This window comes from Limulus polyphemus, unplaced genomic scaffold, assembly GCF_000517525.1.
Source record: "Limulus polyphemus unplaced genomic scaffold, Limulus_polyphemus-2.1.2 Scaffold3426, whole genome shotgun sequence".
In the NCBI taxonomy this organism is placed as follows: Eukaryota; Metazoa; Arthropoda; class Merostomata; order Xiphosura; family Limulidae; genus Limulus; species Limulus polyphemus.
In genome coordinates this window covers 27,528-48,539 of record NW_013669036.1, presented here as the reverse complement: position 1 = coordinate 48,539, position 21,012 = coordinate 27,528, and the positions used below count along the sequence as shown (strand labels likewise).

Below are 21,012 nucleotides of genomic sequence, written 5' to 3'. Positions count from 1 at the left end.
TGATATACTTGACAAACAATCGTACATCCATATTTGGTTGCTATACTTGACAAACAGTTGTACATCCGTATTTGGTTGATATACTTGACAAACAGTTGTACATCCGTATTAGGATGATATACTTGACAAACAATCGTACATCCATATTTGGTTGCTATACTTGACAAACAATCGTACATCCATATTTGGTTGCTATACTTGACGAACAATCGCACAGCCGTATTCGGTTGCTACACTTGACAAATAATTGTACATCCGTATTTAGTTGATATGCTTTACAAATAATTGTACATCCATATTTGGTTGCTATACTTGACAAACAATCGCACAGCCGTATTTGGTTGCTACACTTGACAAATAATTGTACACCCGTATTCGGTTGCTACACTTGACAAACAATTGTACATCCGTATTTGGTTGATATACTTGACAAACAATCGCACATCCGTATTTGGTTGATATACTTGACAAACAGTTGTACATCCGTATTTGGATGACACACTTGACAAACAATTGTACATTCGTATTTGGATGACACACTTGACAAACAATTGTACATTCGTACTTGGATGACACACTTGACAAACAATTGTACATCCGTATTTGGTTGCTACACTTGACAAATAATTGTACATCCGTATTTAGTTGATATGCTTTACAAATAATCGCACATCCGTATTTGGTTGCTACACTTGACAAACAGTTGTACATCCGTATTCGGTTGCTACACTTGACAAACAATTGTACATCCGTATTTGGTTGATATACTTGACAAACAATCACACATCCGTATTTGGTTGCTACACTTGACAAACAATTGTACATCCGTATTTGGTTGATATGTTTGACAAACAGTTGTACATCCGTATTTGGTTGATACAACTGACAAACAGGATTTCCCATATCTCTTATATTCTTGAACTGCTCATCCAGAATCTTTTCTTACCTTCCCTTTGAAACAACTTATACTGTCACAGCCTGTAATTGCATGAAATGCTGGTAGTAAGTTACACATGCCTTGCCCAATGTGTACAGCTATAATATATACTCGTAAATAACACAGGAATTTTTATCTTTATTCCGATTCTAAGGCGTACTCTTTCAGTTTCATTCTGTGTGTGTGTCGAAAGTTCAAATATCAATGTCTCGTGACCAATGGATTGCATATTCAATGCGAAAGTTGTTTCTTTCATCATAAACACTCAGTTAGATTCTAGTATCTACCTCTTCTTGTGTGTAGTGTAGTTCATGCAGATATTTCCTCAGTTAGATTCTAGTATCTACCTCTTCTTGTGTGTAGTGTAGTTCATGCAGATATTTCCTCAGTTAGATTCTAGTATCTACCTCTTCTTGTGTGTAGTGTAGTTCATGCAGATATTTCCTCAGTTAGATTATAGTATCTACATTTTCTTGTGTGTAGTGTATTTTATGCAGATATTTCTTTCTTTTATGACCTAAAAATACCCCATCAAGATCAGTCAGTTTCTCCAGTTTTCTAACAGAATTTCTTCAAAAGAATAATCGTTTCCGTAAGGATAAAAATACTGAAATTGTCTTGGTTTTGGGTATGAGAAAGAAAAGCTTTAAAGCTGTAAGGTAAGACGTGAATCTAGTGATTTTATTATCCATCAGTAACACAGTCACATTTTCTGAAGAATCGCTTTACTGTAATCGCCTCGTCTACAAGATGTCCAGATGTTCTCGTGTTTATAGTTATCTGTATTCGAATTCTATGTTGAAAACATTCTCTATTATACATAAAATAATATTATATAATGTAAATCTTTAAAATAAAACTATATTTCACTGACAATGGCCGTAGTTATTATGTCTGAAACAAAGAACAAATAAATAATCTAAAAAAACTATTTATTTTGAGTTTCTTCAGGCTCATAACATGTTTCAGCGGAGTAATTGAAATTAATGCTGTATGCCGGCAAATAACAAAAATGAACTTTTCCAACGATATTTACATTTTACGTCCAATATGAGAAAATCAGCAAGATGTCATAAAATACATTGCATATTTTTAAGTATAAAGAAGTGATTGATAAAGGTTTCAACAAATGCGCGTATATTACAGTACCAACTACTGATCGTTAGATCACAATCTACATAATAAGTTTCCATGGTGTAACATTTAAACTTTTATCTAGCAGGAAAACACTACAGTGTTACCAGAAGATATTTTTGACTGCAAAACTAAAACACACACACACACACAAAGTAGAATGAATAAAAAGCTGGTAAATCACGATGAAAAACGATTAAACCCTAGCACGTTTGACAGATGTACCTGTAAAAAGCTCTAGGATTTTATCGTGTTTTACTGCATACAATGAAGGAAATACTTCCACATATTTGCCCAATACTTATATTAGGTTGTTGAGTGTTTAGTGAAATGTTTGCTTATTCCTCCAATAGAGAAAAGGTTGGATTTCTACGAGAAATAGTTTGAGATGTAGTAACGATTGTCATTATAATGTGGTGAAGGTGAAAATAGAATTATGAGTACAATGTACGTCAGGAGTAGTAAAAGACGTATTATTCATTTTAGAAAATTACCTTTACATATTCGCTAATACATTCCACTGTGTAACTCCATACTTCACTAGAGTTCTACACTGTGTTACTCTATACTTCCCTAGAGTGCTACACTGTGTTACTCTATACTTCCCTACAGTGCTACACTGTGTTACTCTATACTTCACTAGAGTGTAACACTGTGTTACTCTATACTTCACTAGTGTTACACTGTGTAACTCTATACTTCACTAGAGTTCTACACTGTGTTACTCTATACTTCTCTAGAGTGCTACACTGTGTTACTCTATACTTCCCTACAGTGCTACACTGTGTTACTCTATACTTCACTAGAGTGTAACACTGTGTTACTCTATACTTCACTAGTGTTACACTGTGTAACTCTATACTTCACTAGAGTTCTACACTGTGTTACTCTATACTTCACTAGTGTTATACTGTGTTACTCTATACTTTACTAGTGTTACACTGTGTAAATCTATACTTCACTAGTGTTACACTGTGTAACTCTATACCTCACTAGAGTGTAACACTGTGTTACATGCAGTTCATGGGTGTTGTATATCTTTCCTGGAAAGTGAAATACTAATGGCAATTCTCCTGAATAAATAATCTTATTATGCAACAGATAAATTATATTAATCACCATAGCAACCTTAAAGGTTATTTATCTAAGTCGTTTCGGTTGACAGTTTTCTTGTGTATTAAATATTAATGATATCATTCTAACCAGTTCATCAAACACTTTATTTTTCAAAAATTTGGATATGCTACGGTTAGAATATTCGTTTCCGCTTCTGAGATTTTAATATATTTTCCGTAACTCAGTTTATTCTTTTTTATATAAAAATCGCAGATATTAATAACATTGGTACTCAGTAACCTTGAGACACTTGACTCTAATGGAAGGGAAAGAAAAAGTATCGAAAATTCATTATGTCTAATTTTTTTAGAAACGAGGTTCACACTTCTGACAGGTTCATATTCCTGACGCTTTACACAGAAACAAGGTTCATATTCTGACGCTTTACACAGAAACAAGGTTCATATTCTTGACGCTTTACACAGAAACAAGGTTCATATTCTTGACGCTTTACACGGAAACAAGGTTCATATTCTTGACGCTTTACACAGAAACAAGGTTCATATTCTTGACGCTTTACACAGAAACAAGATTCACACTTTTGATACTACATAGACAAGTTTCACTATTCTTACGTTTTACAAAGAAACAAGGGTCATATTCCTGACGCTTTACACAGAAACAAGGTTCATATTCTTGACGTTTTACACAGAAACAAGTTTCACACTTCTGACACTACATAAAAACAAGTTTCACTATTCTTACGTTTTACAAAAAAACAATTTTCACACTCCTGACGCTTTTACACAGAAACAAGTTTCACAGTTCTGACACTACAAGAAACAAGGGTCGTACTTCTGACACTTTCTCCAACATCTTCACAGACAGACGAAACAAGTACATATTCAAACAGAGGAGGACCAATTTGTTTAGAGCATTTTATCATAATTACAACATAAAGGTTAACGTGTCATGTTTTTGTATTTATGAAGAAAAAGTTGAACAAGGGTTATAATAAAAACAGAAAATGACAGATTTCATATACACACAATCTTTACGCTCATCGTGATAACATATGATATGTAAAAGTTAAAATATTAGCTACATTTCCTAGATTAATGTTTTTTGTTCTTCTTGTTGCTTGTCTTATGTCTAAATTATGTTGACTTATGTCTAAATAATGTGGCCCGGCATGGCCAGATGGTTAGGACGCTCGACTCGCAATCGGAGGGTCGCGGGTTCGAATCCCCATCCCACCAAACATGCTCGCCCTTTCAGCCATGGGGGTGTTATAATGTGACGGTCAATCCCACTATTCGTTGGTAAAAGAATAGCCCAAGAGTTGGCGGTGGGTAGTGATGATTAACTGCCTTCCCTCTATCTTACACTGCTAAATGAGAGACGGCTAGCGCAGATAGCTCTCGTGTAGCTTTGCGCGAAATTCAAAACAAACTAAATAATGTGGCATATTTATATGCATTGTAACATATCGCTTACAAAGTTTTGTTGTACTGAGAACTTCTTGTTACTTGAAGCTAGAAGCGCTTGTGAATTTCATCAGAAATAATCCTTTTTGTTAATATTCAGTTATTTTCGTAATTAATTAATTGTTTTTAAGTGTTCTATTGAGAATGTGAAAGAAATGTTTAGAATTATCCGATTACACATGTTATCATGCAGCTTCTATTTTAGTTGATGTGCGTTATGAAAACTTACCGTTGGATTATACATTAACAAAAATTCAATATCTACAAACAACCGTAAAAATGTGGCCACTATTATCATTAAAAAAAATCGTCACCACAATTATGATTTATCGGTCTTATGGCCATAATCCACAATTTTCACAACTGTATATTGAAAAGATTTCGTGTGATTATTGTGTGGGCTCACAATTTATAACTATTATGACTTTTAATAAGAATTCGCTTCCCTTCCAATATGCCGTAAGTGTAATAAAAAAAGAAATTATCATCTATAATATATGGTTTTTGTATGAATAAAAATTTTGAGCTCATGCTTTTTGAACTAATACATTTTTATGATGTCAGGAAAAAGCCAGTTCTTTTTTTTTTTTGCAGTGGTTTATGTTAACTAATACAAAGCATCTCGACTTACTAAACTGTAAAAAACGTTCTGAACTATTGCTAACAACACAATAATAAATGGTGTTATTGTTTGTGTTACCATCTGTAGTTATATGTAGTTGAGTAAATGTAGAGTAATAAAAACATGAAAATACACTCATCTCATATCCGAGTAAGGTGTAATGTGAATAGTTTTGTAAGCTATCTTTGAAATAAATTTTATAAGTTTGTTACTGGATGACGCTTTCTTTTGTCCTTCAGTGGCACAGCAGTAAGTCTGAAGGCTTATAACGCTAAAATCCGGGTATTGGTACCTGTGGTGAGCACAGCACCATTAGCCCAATGTGTAGCTTTGTGTTTAACAATAAAAAAACGAAAACAAAGCTTTATTAAATAATAAAGACAGGAAAAGTGTAAGGACAGGATACTGGTAAACTCAACCCACATGGAGAAACAAAAACAAAGTGTGAGCTTTATATGTGTGAATAATGAGGTGTTTATTAGCAAATGTATTAACATTTAGCGTTACTATTATTAAATATCATGTCAATAGGCACTTCTCAAATTATCTGGAGCCCAAAACGGCAGTAAAGTTATTGCTTGGAACTAATATTATAAAGTTTATGCAAACGATTTCTTCAAATTATTCGGACGTTCAATTCTAAGACTGTCTAGTTTTGTTAATTTGCTGTTAAAACGTTAATATAAACATAAATACCTTTGCCAATTGTAGAATGACTGGAGTGATTTAATTCTACTTTAATATTTTTAAAAATTATTTAGGTGCTAATCCAACGAGTTTAGGTCTAAAGTATATATAGTTTTGGTTTAGTTTGTTTAGAATTTTGAGCAAAGCTATACGAGGGATATCTGCGCTAGTTGTCCCTAATTTAGGAGTGAAAGATTATAGCTACTCTTTTACGAACGAATAGTGGGATTGACCGTCACATTATAACGCCATGTTTGGTGGGTCGGAGAATCGAACCCTCGACCCGCAAATGTCGAGTCGAGCGACCTAACCACCTGGCTATAACAGGCCCTTCAATGAAGAGATCTTTTTATTGGAAGCCAGAAAGGTATCATATTGAATACTGCTCGTTTCTATAACATAAACCTTCAGTGGAAAATATTCTATCAAGTCATCACCATCCACGTTTACCTTATTTCTACCATAAAGACGTATGTGTCCGTTTCTAGCTTTCATTTATAGTTCATGTTATTGTACTGTCGGTAGTTTTATACTTTTTGTGTTTCTTATATCGTTACACGAAAACAGAATAAGACGGGCGTCACTGTCATCGATAATCTCTTCAGCCTATAATAGCATATCGTATATTAGAGACATCGCTCGAGCGTCTATATTATTTGACCAGATCTCTTGTGTAGTGTTTGTTTTTTTAAGACATTCTGTTCGATTATATGACTTCAACATAGTGTAATATCAAGCATTTTTTTATTATCACCAAAAGTGCGATTCTTTAGCGTGAAAGGAACGTAAGGCTCAAGCTTTGTATTTGTAATAATAAAAAAAAATCGTTCTTAAATATCCTCTTCTTATACCAAGAACATTCGTTACCAGTATACCACAAAATATCATAAAATCATGTTTATAGTCCATGTGGGCTACATTAAAAAACGGGTTTAATGTTATCATACTTTATAGAAACCTCCTAAAGAAATTCGATATTTTACCTAATTTCATTCTCTATCTATATCATTTTGCATCTGGAAGAAATATTGAGTTTCTTTGCTTGTTTTCGAAATATGGTTTCTTTGTTTGTTTGGGAGCAAAACCACATTGGGTTATACGCTGTGGCCACCGCGGGGAATCAAACCCCGGATTTTATTATTGTAAGTCCGTAGACTTTCCACTGTCCCAATGGGATGTCTTGAAGTATGGACACAATACTAATAGGCTTAGTTATACTTGAAACACCAACTTCTTATAAACGTAGAAGTAATCACATATATGACAGTCTTTATGTATGTAACATCCATACGCGTTGGATATTAATGTCACTGAGAGAAAAGTATAAATGTGTATTATAATATTCATTACTAAAATCATTAATAACTATCCAATCTCAAAGTTATCAAATGAAGAATATACAAAAATGAAGAAAAAAACTCATTTTCAAACACATTCTACATGATTCTATAAGAAACAAATACAAAAATGGAATTAACAAAATATCATACAAACTACAAAACACAAGACACAAATGTGGTAATTTTATCAAAATTTAAAGGAATATTAACTCTAAAGAAACATAATAAAATTCTATCTTTAATAAAGGAAAGTATTATCTCTGTAACTGTGATTATTTCACCTGTCTTCGACTCCATTAGGTAGACATCCACTATGTCAGATTATCATTTACGGATGATAACATTTGTAGTATAGTTCCGTTGATCTGACTATTAGCGTTTTTCAAAGGCAGTTTTAAGGAAAGTTAATCACTTATACATGCCATGTAATACCTACAAAGCTAATGTCAGTTTTTACTTAAGTTTGTCCGAATATGCGAATTTAATTGTTGTTAAGGAAAATTAATCACTTATACATGTCTTGTAATACCTACAAAGCTAATGTCAGTTTTTACTTAAGTTTGTCCGAATATATGTTTTTAAAATTCTGTCAAGATAATATCCTCGATATCTCACGTTTTTCTAAAAACCCTTTTTTAATATTTAAAAAATCTTATTTTTCTCGCTTTAAATTAAAAGCGAGAATTTAAACATGTTTTTCTTAATATAAAAATGAATATAAAATAGATTTATAACAAAAAATAATTTATATATCTTTTCACACAATTTGTACCTAAATAATGAACGAAAATGGGTCGAATAAACTTGATTACACAACTCATAAAGTTCTCATTTCATTCGAACAGAAACTTTTCCAGGCTTTTACTCGTTATAACTCTTTATATAATTCCAACAGAAGCTTTCCAGTCTTCTATTCGTTATAACTCTATATAATTCCAACAGAAGCTTTCCAGTCTTCTATTCGTTATAACTCTGTACATAATTCCAACAGAAACTTTTCCAGTCTTCTACTCGTTATAACTCTTTATATAATTCCAACAGAAATTTTCCAGTTTTCTACTCGTTATAACTCTTTACATGGTTCCAACAGAAATTTTTCCATTCTTCTACTCGTTATAACCCTTTACATGATTCCAACAGAAATTTTTCCAGTTTTCTACTCGTTATAACTCTTTACATGGTTCCAACAGAAATTTTCCCATTCTTCTACTCGTTATAACTCTTTACATGATTCCAACAGAAATTTTTCCAGTCTTCTATTCGTTATAACTCTATATATAATTCCAACAGAAGCTTTCACAGTATACTACTACTCGCTATAACTTATGACATCTAACATAAATTTTTATAGTCTACTACTCATTATAAGCTGTTAAGTCACACCAACAGAAACTTTCTTCAGACTATTATCTTTTACAACTTAGGTCACTCCAACAGATATTTCGACAGTATACTACTCGTCATAAGTTTTGTAATTCAATAGAACTGTTTAGAACTTCTTATTTCAACAGAAACTCCCATTTTCAACTATGATTATAAGTTGCTACTTAATTTCAACATAACCTTCGTCAGTCTACTATTTACCTTTCATAACTTATTATGCCATTTCAGAAAAAACTTCCACTGCCTACTATTGGCTATAACGTACAATAGAAACTCCTCTTTCTACTTCTCATTACGTCTCCTTACATCAATCCAAATGAATCTTCTTTGATTTTTTTAATAATAAAATCCTTATACATACGTTTTTTTTAAATATTTTGAACAAATTAAGTTTAACAATGTCAAATTAAGGTTTTCATTTGGTTTTACTCTTAATATTACTGAATATTTAAGAAGCTCCTATCGTATATAAAATATCAAATTATAAAAAAATAAGATTACAAGAACTGTTAGAACACGTTATATTTTGTGAAGCTTGAGCACAGCATTATTTTTTGACCCCTAAATTAACGTTATCACTAACAACGTCTCGTTTTGTTAACGTTTAAGTATTTTAGTGATAATAATAGTTTCGTTGATTGGTTGCTTTTTAAGTTGCTAAAGATATATATATACACTGGATGTTTATGCTATATATTAAAAGTAGTGCATTCTAGTGACTATATACTAAAAAAGTGAGTTACAGTTTTACTTAATCTTTTGAAAGTTCTTTTACCAAGATTCGAAGACCGAATAACAACTTTTGATTACAGTTTATTTTTATTTCATTCCTCTTAAAATTCACAGGTCTATAAACTGGAATCAACACTCTACATAACACTGCCTTCACACATCGTAATGCTTAATTTCTAGAAAACACTCTACACAATACTCCCTTGACAGACTTTAATAATTCATTTCTATACAACACTACACGACACAGAATATAATACTTAATTTCTAGACAACACTGCCTTCACAGACTGTAATGATTAATTTCTATACAACACTACACGACACTGCCTTCACAGACCGTAATAATTAATTTCTATACAACACTACACGACACTGCCTTCACAGAATGTAATACATAATTTCTAGACAACACTCTACACAACACTGCCTTCACAGAATGTAATACATAATTTCTAGACAACACTCTACACAACACTGCCTTCACAGACCGTAATGATTTAACTTTTATACAACACTACACGAAACAGCCTTCACAGACTGTAATAAAATAATACTGTATTTGAAGCTGCATTATCAAGCAGCCACGTGTAGCTTCTATATAATATTCTAAATGAAACTGTCTTAACACAATGTATTATCATGATCGCATACAACACACTACAAGGCATTGACTTAGGAAAAGGCTATATCTGGGTTCTATAGAACACAGGGCATGACACTGCCTCAATAGACTATAAAATTTCCGCACACTAGTCTTAACAGAGCATATTACTTGATTTCTATACAACATTGCTTAAACAGCTGTATTATATGGGTTCTATACAAATTTTACATAGTACTGCCTTAATAAATCATACTACTTAGATATTAAACAACAATATATGTGGCATTGCCATATCGTGATTACTGGGCTCTGTGAAGCATTTTATATAAAAGTACTCTTATAGAATGTGATAACTGGTTCTATACAAAACATTGTACTGCCTGGCTTAATGTAATATAATATATCGCTTCCATACAGATCTTTGTAAGACACAATGGTTCTTAAGCAACACTTTATACTACACTGAATTAGCAAACTAGAATATCAGGAATCTATAAAGTTATCTGTACTGTACTGACTTAATAGGTTTTAATATCTGATTTCAACATAACTTTTTATACGACATTGGTTTAACATATGACTTCCATACAATTTATTGTCCGGCACTAGCTTAACATACATTATTTTCTGGCTTTCATATAACTCTTCGTTCGAAACAGGCTTAACAGAGTCTAATACTTGGCTTCCATACAATTATCTGTCCGACGCTAGTCTAACAAGTTCTGATATCTGGTTTCTATACAACTCTATCTGAAAGTGGTTCAACAGGCTGTAATACCTGGTATTCATATTCTTTTGTTAAACTGAGAATACTCACTTATGGCACACATTAAGACTCATTTCCTCGTTTTTATAAACGTGTGCTGATATTTAACGTTTTAAATAGAAGCTCGCAACTCATTACATTTGTCGCTGTTTGTTACATTAGTATAGTGCTTATTTCGTGTCACAGTATTGGATTCTTTTATGATTTGTTGTTTAATAGTATCAGGAAGTAAACCAAAGGATTTATTGTATACTGCAGTGTTCATTAATCAGAGGTAGGTTTATTAGGTCTTTTAGTATATTTAATATATATTTTACTGTATTTTAGTATGTGCGGCAAAGCACATAAAAATCAGACATTAGGTTGTTAATTAATTTCTGCACATTTTTGTAGATATTACAATGAAATTGTGCCTGTTAAAAACTATTATTTTCTGTGAGACTTTCATGTCATTATCATAACAAAAGAAGAGTGGTTTGTTTTAAAGTTCTGCAGTCATATGTGCGAAACATAAGAACAAACAATGAAAAACAAGAGGTTACGCTAGGTTAACACTTCTAAATTCAAGATTAACACAATCATCCATGAGTTGGTAGTGTACTTGTATAACAAACCTTGTAACTTAAAAATATTTTAAAAGGTTTTGATATAACTAAATTACATAGTTGATCAAACTGATACACTGGGCCGAACTTTGATTTATTGGTGTATTTTTTCTATACTAGCCCAGTATACGGAGCTGTTCAGTGTGATTAAGCCTTAGGCTTGATGGAGTGTATCAATGTTTTATTTCTGTGGTTCATACGACACGTTCATCACTTTCGTTGTAAATAATATATTTTATGTTTCTACGTTACTTTTTCTTCATTAATTCCAATTTACGACTATGAAGAAACCTACTGTTTTTATGCATCATTATACATATTTTCATGTTCTTGTGCTATAAAGCCCGTGTTCGTCTTCTTTATTATGTTTACTTTGTATTTTCCTGTGCAACTTCTCCTTGTGTACGTCCTATTCATTATGCTTACTTTCACGTTTCTATTTTATTTCACCCCATGTTCATCCTATTTATTACGCTTACTTTCATGTTTTCATTTTATTACCCCATAAATATTCTGTTTATTATGCTTACTTTCAAGTTTCTAGCTTATTTCATCCCATGTTCATCTCGTATATTATACTTGCTTTCATGATTCTATTTTACTACCCCTTGTTTATCCTATTCACTATGCTTACGTTCATGTTTCCATTTTGTTTCATCCCATGTTTAAGCTATTTATTATGCTTACTCTCGTGTTTCTATTTGATTTTCCCCTGTTTATCCTGTTCATTATGCTTACTTTCACTTTTCTATTTGATTTAACCTCATGCTCATCCTTTTCATTACGCTTACCTTTATGTTTCTGTTTGATTTCATCCCATGTTTAAGCTGTTTATTATGCTTACTTTCATGTTACTATTTGATTTAACCCCATGTTCATCCTATTTATTATGCTTACTTTCATGTTTGCACTATATTTCACCCCATTTTTATCCTGTTTACTATGCTTACTTTCAAGTTTCTATTTTATTTCACCCCATGATCATCTCGTACATTATATTTGCTTTCATGATTCTATTGTACTACACACCATGTTTATCCTACTCATTATGCTTACTTTCATGTTTCCATTTTATCTCTTCTTTTATTTCATTCCATGTTCATCCTTCTCATTATTCTTACTTTTCATTTTTATGTACTAAACAACTATTTCATCTCATTATACTTATTGCTTGATATTATTCCGTATTTACATAAAACATTATAGCTTTCCACTAAAATGTGTTTATTCACTTCGCAATAGAAATGCCATAGTACAATTAAAGAAACTTACTTATTTAACTATAAAATTTTTAAAACTGGAGAACAAAATGCTTTATAATCGTATCCTAGATAAAAACAATTAATGTTGAAAATTAGTAATTGCTTCTTCCACAGTAATGGCTAACAAACAATTCCTGTTGCAAAAAGGTTTACTACATTTATAAAATGTATTTTTTCACTAAGAATTTAAATTTCTTTCACGATAAAATTTGTTTAAATATCTGAAGCATGTAAAAGCTAAAAATTGAAGATATGACTGCCAGAGACTTTACCTTCCAGGGGTTTTCTCACGACCGACTTGGAAGCACTTTCGAACAATATTGGAATGGAAAAACTGACGTAGAATTTGCTATTCGATGAGTTTCTTCATAACCTTTCGACCTTCGAAGTTATAAATATAAGTCTTTCAGAAGAATCTTAAGTCTTCCAACTCAGCTGTGATTTCGTTAGAGAATGAATAGCGTGCCTCACGAGCCGTCGCTGTTTGCACAAGCTAACTTTGTGTGACGTTGTCTGCAGACCCTCGACGAACGAACAACAGAGCATGAGTGATTATTTTGGAGATGTCAAACCAAGAAGCTCGTGATGATATTGCCATAGCAACAGTTGTGACAGCTTTGTGCTCATGTCCACCTGCGCAAAAAGGGACTTTGTACCACAAAACGTGTGTATAAATTCTCTAGTCTTATAGATGATGTCATTCTGTTAATACAAGTTGTTTTTTTTCTGAAGGAGCATCAGAAAGAATGTATCTGTTAGCTCTACGTTATCATCTGCTTGGATAGAATACTTGAGAACTGTTTATATTTCTTCTGACTTCTTCCTTTATATTTATTCTAGATGTCTGGGATGTGTTTGTATTCATTCTAGATATATTGGATGTGTTTGTATTTATCCTAGATGTCTGGGATGTGTTTGTATTCATTCTAGATATATTGGATGTGTTTGTATTTATCCTAGATGTCTGGGATGTGTTTGTATTCATTCTAGATATATTGGATGTGTTTGTATTTATCCTAGATGTCTTGGATGTATTTGTATTTATCCTAGATGTCTTTGATGTATTTGTTTTTATCCCAAATGTCTTGGTTGTGTTTGTATTTTATCCTAGATGTCTTGGATGTGTTTCTATTTTATCCCAGATGTCTTAGATGTGTTTGTATTTTTTAGAATTGTGAATTCAATACAATGTACAATCAGCTTTGCTTCAGTGGCTTAGAGGTGTTTTTGCCAATATGACTTCATAACAAGCTTCACTACCCCTGGTTTAGACGCGTTCGTTTCTAGTGAAAGTTCTTCATATGTAGCTTACACCTCTTGATGTATTAAATTACGCATGTTTCTTTTTTATAATAAAATGAAATGTTTTTATTATTATTATTATGGTCCCATATATGTTTATGACTTTTCTTAAATATTTTCCTGACAACCTTGTGGTATCCTTTCCACGAGTCTCACAATAGGCATACAGAAATGTCTTATCTCCAAGAAAACTTGTAGTATAAGGAAGTATAACAAACATTATGTTATGATGAACCCATAAATGTTACTATCGTACATAAGTGTTATATTTAATTTTTCTTAAATATCAAAAGTTTAAAATGCATTGTAACTTTAGGGTTGATTCCCTAACAAGGTAATTTATCGAATTTTCAGGATTAATTGATTCGTTTCTTTAGTTGTACACGATGACTTTAAAGCCCAGAATCAGTCTATTGTAATACGGTGAGATGAACTGAAACTGTTTTTTCGTTCGATGAGCTAGTGAACTGAAGACTAAATATTGTGACTCTACAGATACATTGACTTGCTTAGTTTGTTAGAGTAGCTTTACGGTAAATATTGTGACACTCTAGATACATTGGCTTGCTTAGTTTGTTAGAGTGTCTTTATTGTAAATTTTGTCACTCTCTAGATACATTGGCTTGCTTAATTTGTAAGAGTGGTTTTACGGTATATACGAGTATATAGTTACTCTCTAGATGAATTGGCTTGCTTAGTTTGTTAGAATGACTTTACGGTAAATGCAGTGACTCTTTAGATACATTGGCGTGCTTAGTTTGTTAGAATGACTTTACGGTAAATGCAGTGACTCTTTAGATACATTGGCGTGCTTAGTTTGTTAAAGTTGCTTTACGGTAAATATAGTTACTCTCCAGATACCCTGGTGTGCTTAGTTTGTAAGAATGTTTTTACGGCAAATATAGTTGCTCTCTAGATACATTGGCTTACTCAGTTTTTTACAGTGGCTTTACGGTAAATATAGTTGCTCTCTTGATACATTGGCTTGCTCAGTTTGTTACAGTGGCTTTACGGTAAATATTATACTCTATAGATACATTGGCCTGCTTAGTTTGTTAGAGTAGCTTTACGATAAAAATAGTTACTCTCCAGATACATTGGCTTGCTTAGTTTGTTAGAGTGGCTTTCTAACAAATAAACTCTGTAGATACATTGGCCTGCTAAGTTTGTTAGAGTGGCTTTACGATAAATATAGTAATTCTATATATATATTAGCTTGCTTCGTTTGTAAGAGTGGGTTTACGGTAAATATTGTGACTTTCTAGATTCATTGGCTTCAATAGTTTCTTAGAGTGGCTTTACGGTAAACACAATTACTCTCCAGATACATTGGCTGGCCTAGTTTGTTAGAGTGGATTTGTGGTAAATATAGTGACTCTCTAGATACATTGGCTTGCTTAGTTTGTTAGAGTGGCTTTACGGTAAATATTGTACTCTCTAGATAGAATAGCCTCCTTAGTTTGTTAGAGTGGCTTTACTGTAAATGTTGTGACTCTCAAGTTACATTGGCTTGCTTAGTTTGTTAGAGTGGCTTCACGGCAAACATTATACTCTTTACATACATTAGTTTGCCTAGTTCGTTAGAGTGGCTTTTTAGTAAATATATTTTCTCTCTAGATACATTGGCTTGCTTAGTTTCTTAGCGTGGATTTACGGCAATTATTGTATTCTCTAAATACATTGGCTTGCTTAGTTTCTTAGCGTGGATTTACGGCAAATATTGTACTATCTACATACATTGGCTTGCTTAGTTTGTTGCAGTGGATTTACGGCACATATTTTACTGTCTAGATATATTGGCTTGCTTAGCTCGTTAGAGTGAGTTACGGTAGATATAGTGACACTCTAGATACATTGGCTTGGCTAGTTTGTTAGAGTGGCTTTACTCTAGATATTGTGCCTCTCTAGATACATTGGCCTGCTTAGTTTGTTAGATTGGCTTTACGGTAAATATAGTGACTCTCTAGATACACTGGCTTGCTTAGTTTGTTAGAGTGGCTTTACTCTAGATATTGTGCCTCTCTAGATACATTGGCCTGCTTAGTTTGTTAGATTGGCTTTACGGTAAATATAGTGACTCTCTAGATACACTGGCTTGCTTAGTTTGTTAGAATGGTTTTACGGTAATTATATTGACTCTCTAGATACATTAGCTTGCTTATTTTGTTAAAGTGGCTTTATGGGAAGTATTGTGACTCTAGATATATTGGCTTGCTTAGTTTGTTACAGTGGATTTACGGCAAATATTTTAATCTATTGATACATTGCCTTCCTTTGTTTGAAAGAGTGGCCTAACGGTAAACATAGTGACTCTAGATATATTGGCTTGCTTAGTTTATTAGAGTGGCTTTACGGTGAGAATTGTTGAGTCTATATCCACATTCGTTTTCTCAGATTTTCAGCAAATGTACAAGACTTACATGCAGCTGAGTGCTCCCATCAAACTTTTTTTTTATCCAGTTAAAAACTAAGTCTCTTGATATCGCACCAATTGATCATATAGGACACAGAGGCTGAAAGTATTATATAAAGTGATACCTTACGTAATTAGAGTATATGTTTTCTTGTAGCAACGCCACATCGGGCTGTGTCCATGCAGGGGAATCGAACCCCTGATCTCAGCGTTGTAGGGTTTCGATCTTATTCGTCATGGTTTCATTTTGTCACTGTTACAATATGTACATGTCTATATACATATATCTAAATTAAGAAGTTACAATCATATTTTTGTCAGAAACTAGAAATTTGTCACTAGTATGAAATATTCGTAATAATTAACGAACCTAATATACTTCAAACTACATTTTCAGACACGCTAAAAAAAAGGTATACACAAAAATCATACAATTTTTTAAAGATTTCGGAGAAAATGCATTCCTGTTGAAAAGACCAAATGTATCTTTCATTCTACCAACTTTCATTTTTGAATAAAATGATCGTTTTTGATCTATCAATTTTTAAGGTTTATATTTTTATCATGCATTTAAAAAACATAAGGTCAAAGAGGCAACATACAAACTAGAACTAAAACCGTCCGCAAATTTGTTTGCTGTTAAGCACAAAGTGACACAAAAGGCATCGAAATCCCCTTTTTTAGTGTTATGAACCTTCAGACTGAGCCACTAGGAGGCACGTCTGCCGAAGAAGGCTCTACGTTGCGGTAAAGTACTCCTTTCATCACTACCGAAACGATTATGTGAAGGTGTCCCTCAAAATTATTTGAATTCAATATTATTAAGATTGTTTGTTTGTTTGAAGTTAAGCACAAAGCTACACAAAGGGCCATCTGTGCTCTGGTCACAACGAGTATCGAAACCCGGTTTCTGGTGTTGTAAGTCCGCCGAGATACCGCTGTGTCACTAAATATATTAGTTTTTATACAAATATATTTTCTTTAATATATAGTAAATTGGGCTATGTTTATACTTTAAATATTACCAATAGTCGAACACTATTTTATGTTTAAATAATACTACTTTAAATATTATTAATAGTCGAACGCTATTTTATGTTTAAATAATAGTACTTTAAATATTACCAATAATCGAGCGCTGTTTCATGTTTAAATTAAAACATAAAACAGCGCTCGACTATTGGTAATATTTAAAGTAGTATAATTTAAACATAAAACAGCGCTCGACTATTGGTAATATTTAAAGTAGTAAATTTATACTACTTTAAATATTACCAATAGTCGAGCGCTGTTTTGTGTTTAAATCATACACTTACGGTTATGTCAAACTTAATCCCTATTCAAGACTTATACCTTTGTCAAAAATCTTCCATTACCAAGATAGAGTAGAATTGAAAGAATAAAAGTAATGAAAAGGAACATTAAGTATCAAGCAATAAGTATCAGGGATGAGAAACAGAACACTGAGTTACGTAAAAACTTTCCAGAATAAACGAGAAGAAACATTTACATTTGCAATTGAGCGCAATGACGATGTTGTAGTAGACGTTTAGCACTCAAACATTTTTGAGAATTCTTAGCAAGCTGTGAACAGCGAAGATACGTTTAAACGATATTCACTGTTATAGTTTGTTTTTATTGGTTTGGACCCTACTTCTTACCTCGTGATTGGTTCAAGATTTATTTTCTATGATTTTTAACAGTTATAAAACCCATTTCCTTCATTTTGGGTTATATTCAGGAGTTACAGTAAGGAAACGAAAGTGAGATTGTTTGTTGAATTTGTTGAAACATTACTCGATGGCTATATGCACTGGCAATTTATAATTTTGAAGTGATAGACTAGAAGGAATGCAGATAGTCAACACTACTTACCCTCAACTCTTGGGCTATTCTGATCAACGAATAGTGGGATTAATCGTCACATTATACCGCCCCAACGGCCGAAAGGGCAAGAGTATTCAAAGAAGGGTTTCGATTTCACGACCTTCGGATTGATAGCCTAACACAATAACCAACTAATCATGCCAGACCAAGCATGTGAAGAAAAAATGAAATATATGAATTTAATTAAAGATGTAAAATTTTAGTATATGGCTCGGAATATAGATGTAGAGAAATATAACTCTCAGAGCTAGTTTATTGTTTTCCTTTGACCGACCACAACCTAGTGGTTAGCATGTTGAATAGTGTATCCATGGTTTGTGTCCCGTTAATGTGAAAACAAAACATAAAATAATCGTGCTCTGCACTTTGAAGCGTTTGATGCGAGAGTGGCAGTCAAATTCCACTTATCGATCTGACAAGAGTAGCTCAACATTTGAGATTGAGTAGTGTTGACCATCTGCCTTCCCTTTAATCTATCACCTCAAAATTAGGGTCCGCTAGCGCAGATAGCTCTAGACTAGTTTTGCGCACAATTCAACTAACAAATAAACTCTTTTTGCCCATGGGATCACTAAGTATCTGACATGACTGTGATGTTAGTAACTCATATCTATATTTATCAATATAATAAACATTATTTAACGGTAACATTATCAACATAACATCATATGAAATTAACGATCACTAGCAATCCTTATAGGCAAACTGCCACATATTTTCCTTGGATTACTAATTCATTATCACCTTCATACATCATTGAAACTTCTTATAGTCCTTTTAACACAAAATAATCCTAGAAAAATCTCAGTTAAAACTTTATATCTTTCTATAATAATCGGGTTTTCCATACTGTATTGGGCACACCCCAGTAAGTTAGGTTTTGGTACACGTCAACATTCTTTTAAATACGAACACTTTGTGTGTCCTGTCATATTCTACGTATTTTATAGTCCTGATCTGAAAGTAAATCGATCTTTTAGCTGTTTAAAATGTCCACTAACTTTCTGAATTGAAAACACCATAAATTCCTTTATGATTTTTGTTATTATAACATCATTTTGTTAAACTTCAAACATAGGTTTTTACACCCAGAAAAAGAAGAAACAACTTCCAAATTTACAGAATACTGTTAGAGATGTTCATTTGTGTTTTGGCCAAGAGAATTCTGTGTTCACACTTACGCTTTGAAACCTAGCACACTGTCGAACAAAAAAAAAGAATTTTTGCTGCACAAAAAACTAAAACGTTATCAGCTCAAGTTAACCTCTAAATGAATAAATATTTTTTTTTTTGATAAACAAATTCCAGCAAAAAAAAAAAACATATTGGTCAGATATGAATGAATATGTAACAGTGCTTCAATGTATAGGTTTCACATGTGACTTAAATACAGAACGTTTAGTAAAAATATCCGCTAACATTAGCTCACTTAAAAAACCAACAGTAAGACCAAGTATTTAATGTATTCTTGAAATATCAGCTAATAATGAATTTTTAAAACCCACAATAAAATTTCATCATTAAAGTAAAACATTGTTGAAAAGTTTGTTAGTTTTCATCAGCAATAAAAAACGGTACCACATACATTTACTCTCTTTAGTAGGCCTAGAGGTTAACAAACCAGACCGTGAATTGGAGGGTCCATGGCTCGCAACCTGTTGCCGTAAAAATGTACTCCGCGCTTTGTGGGAGTGGTTGAGTTACAGGAATGACAGTCAAATCCCACTGCAATAGACAAGACAAATAATTGTCGGTGAGTTATGTTGAATACCTACCTTCTCTCTCATGTTCCAGTTCAAAATGGCTAACTCAGATAGCCCTTGTGTAACTTTGCGCAAGTTTCTGAAATAACTCAATATGAACCTTCTCCCTCTGAATAAACTTATTTAAAACGATATTGAGTTACTCAGACTTGATCCTTCAAATTATTATTGTCTACAAATGAGTTTCAACTTTTAATAACAATAACAAATCCAACTGATTTTTAGCCGCGACATAATGGTTCAAACAACGGCTCTGAGGTTGTTGTTTTCAAGTACAAACTTTTAGCTTATAGTTCCGTCATCTTGAGATCTGATTACAGTTTTAGACACAAGAGTTCAAACTCTATCAAATGATGTATTTTATCATGCCCAAGGTCTCACAGATTAATTTACTCTAATCCTGCCTAAAAGAATTTCAAATGTCTCAGCTATTGAAGGATTCCCTCTTGTTTATAATACAATATAAACTCTCATCTTTCTATTTATAGTTTTCCAAATGTCAGGTATTTTGCTATAAAATTCCTTACTATTATTATTTGAATAATTATTTTTATAAACCAAGTGTTTAGTGTATGTTTCAGGTTCCCCCTATTTTGGTGAAGTCCAGATTATTTAACTGGAGCAACATTTTGGTAGCTTAAGAGAACTCAGAAATTTGGAAGATAACAACACGGACACCGTGGAATTATTACAAAATTAAGCTCTACACAGATTATCTGCTTTTTTATTTAAAAAAATGTTGGTTTCTTTTGAAGTTTCACCACAATTTTACTTTTGTTTATAAGTGTGTGTGGGAGATTAATTAGGGCGTGGCCATACTTTGTGACAGCATGAATCACTTTTGATAACTACACAAACAAAACTACGCCTGTACAAATGTTGTTTCTTTATCTCGATTCAACAGTATACTGAAACAAAAACACTTTCGAGAGCTATTCACTAAAAGTGACACGAATGAGTGCTAGATAGACTGTGGTTGGCCCGGCATGGCCAGGTGGTTAAGGCACTCGACTCGCAATCTGAGGGTCG

The 21,012-nt window shown here is 32.8% G+C and overlaps 1 long non-coding RNA gene across 2 annotated transcripts in view; it reads right to left on the bottom strand.

Moving 5' to 3' along the window:
- Nucleotides 1-13,144, bottom strand: part of LOC111088256 — a 51,772-nt gene extending 38,628 nt beyond the window's left edge. For both annotated transcript variants that reach the window (XR_002612840.1, XR_002612841.1), the window contains exon 1: nt 12,891-13,144. This is a non-coding gene — a long non-coding RNA (uncharacterized LOC111088256). The remainder of the gene's footprint in view (nt 1-12,890) is intronic.
- Between the last annotated feature and the right edge of the window lie 7,868 nt (nt 13,145-21,012).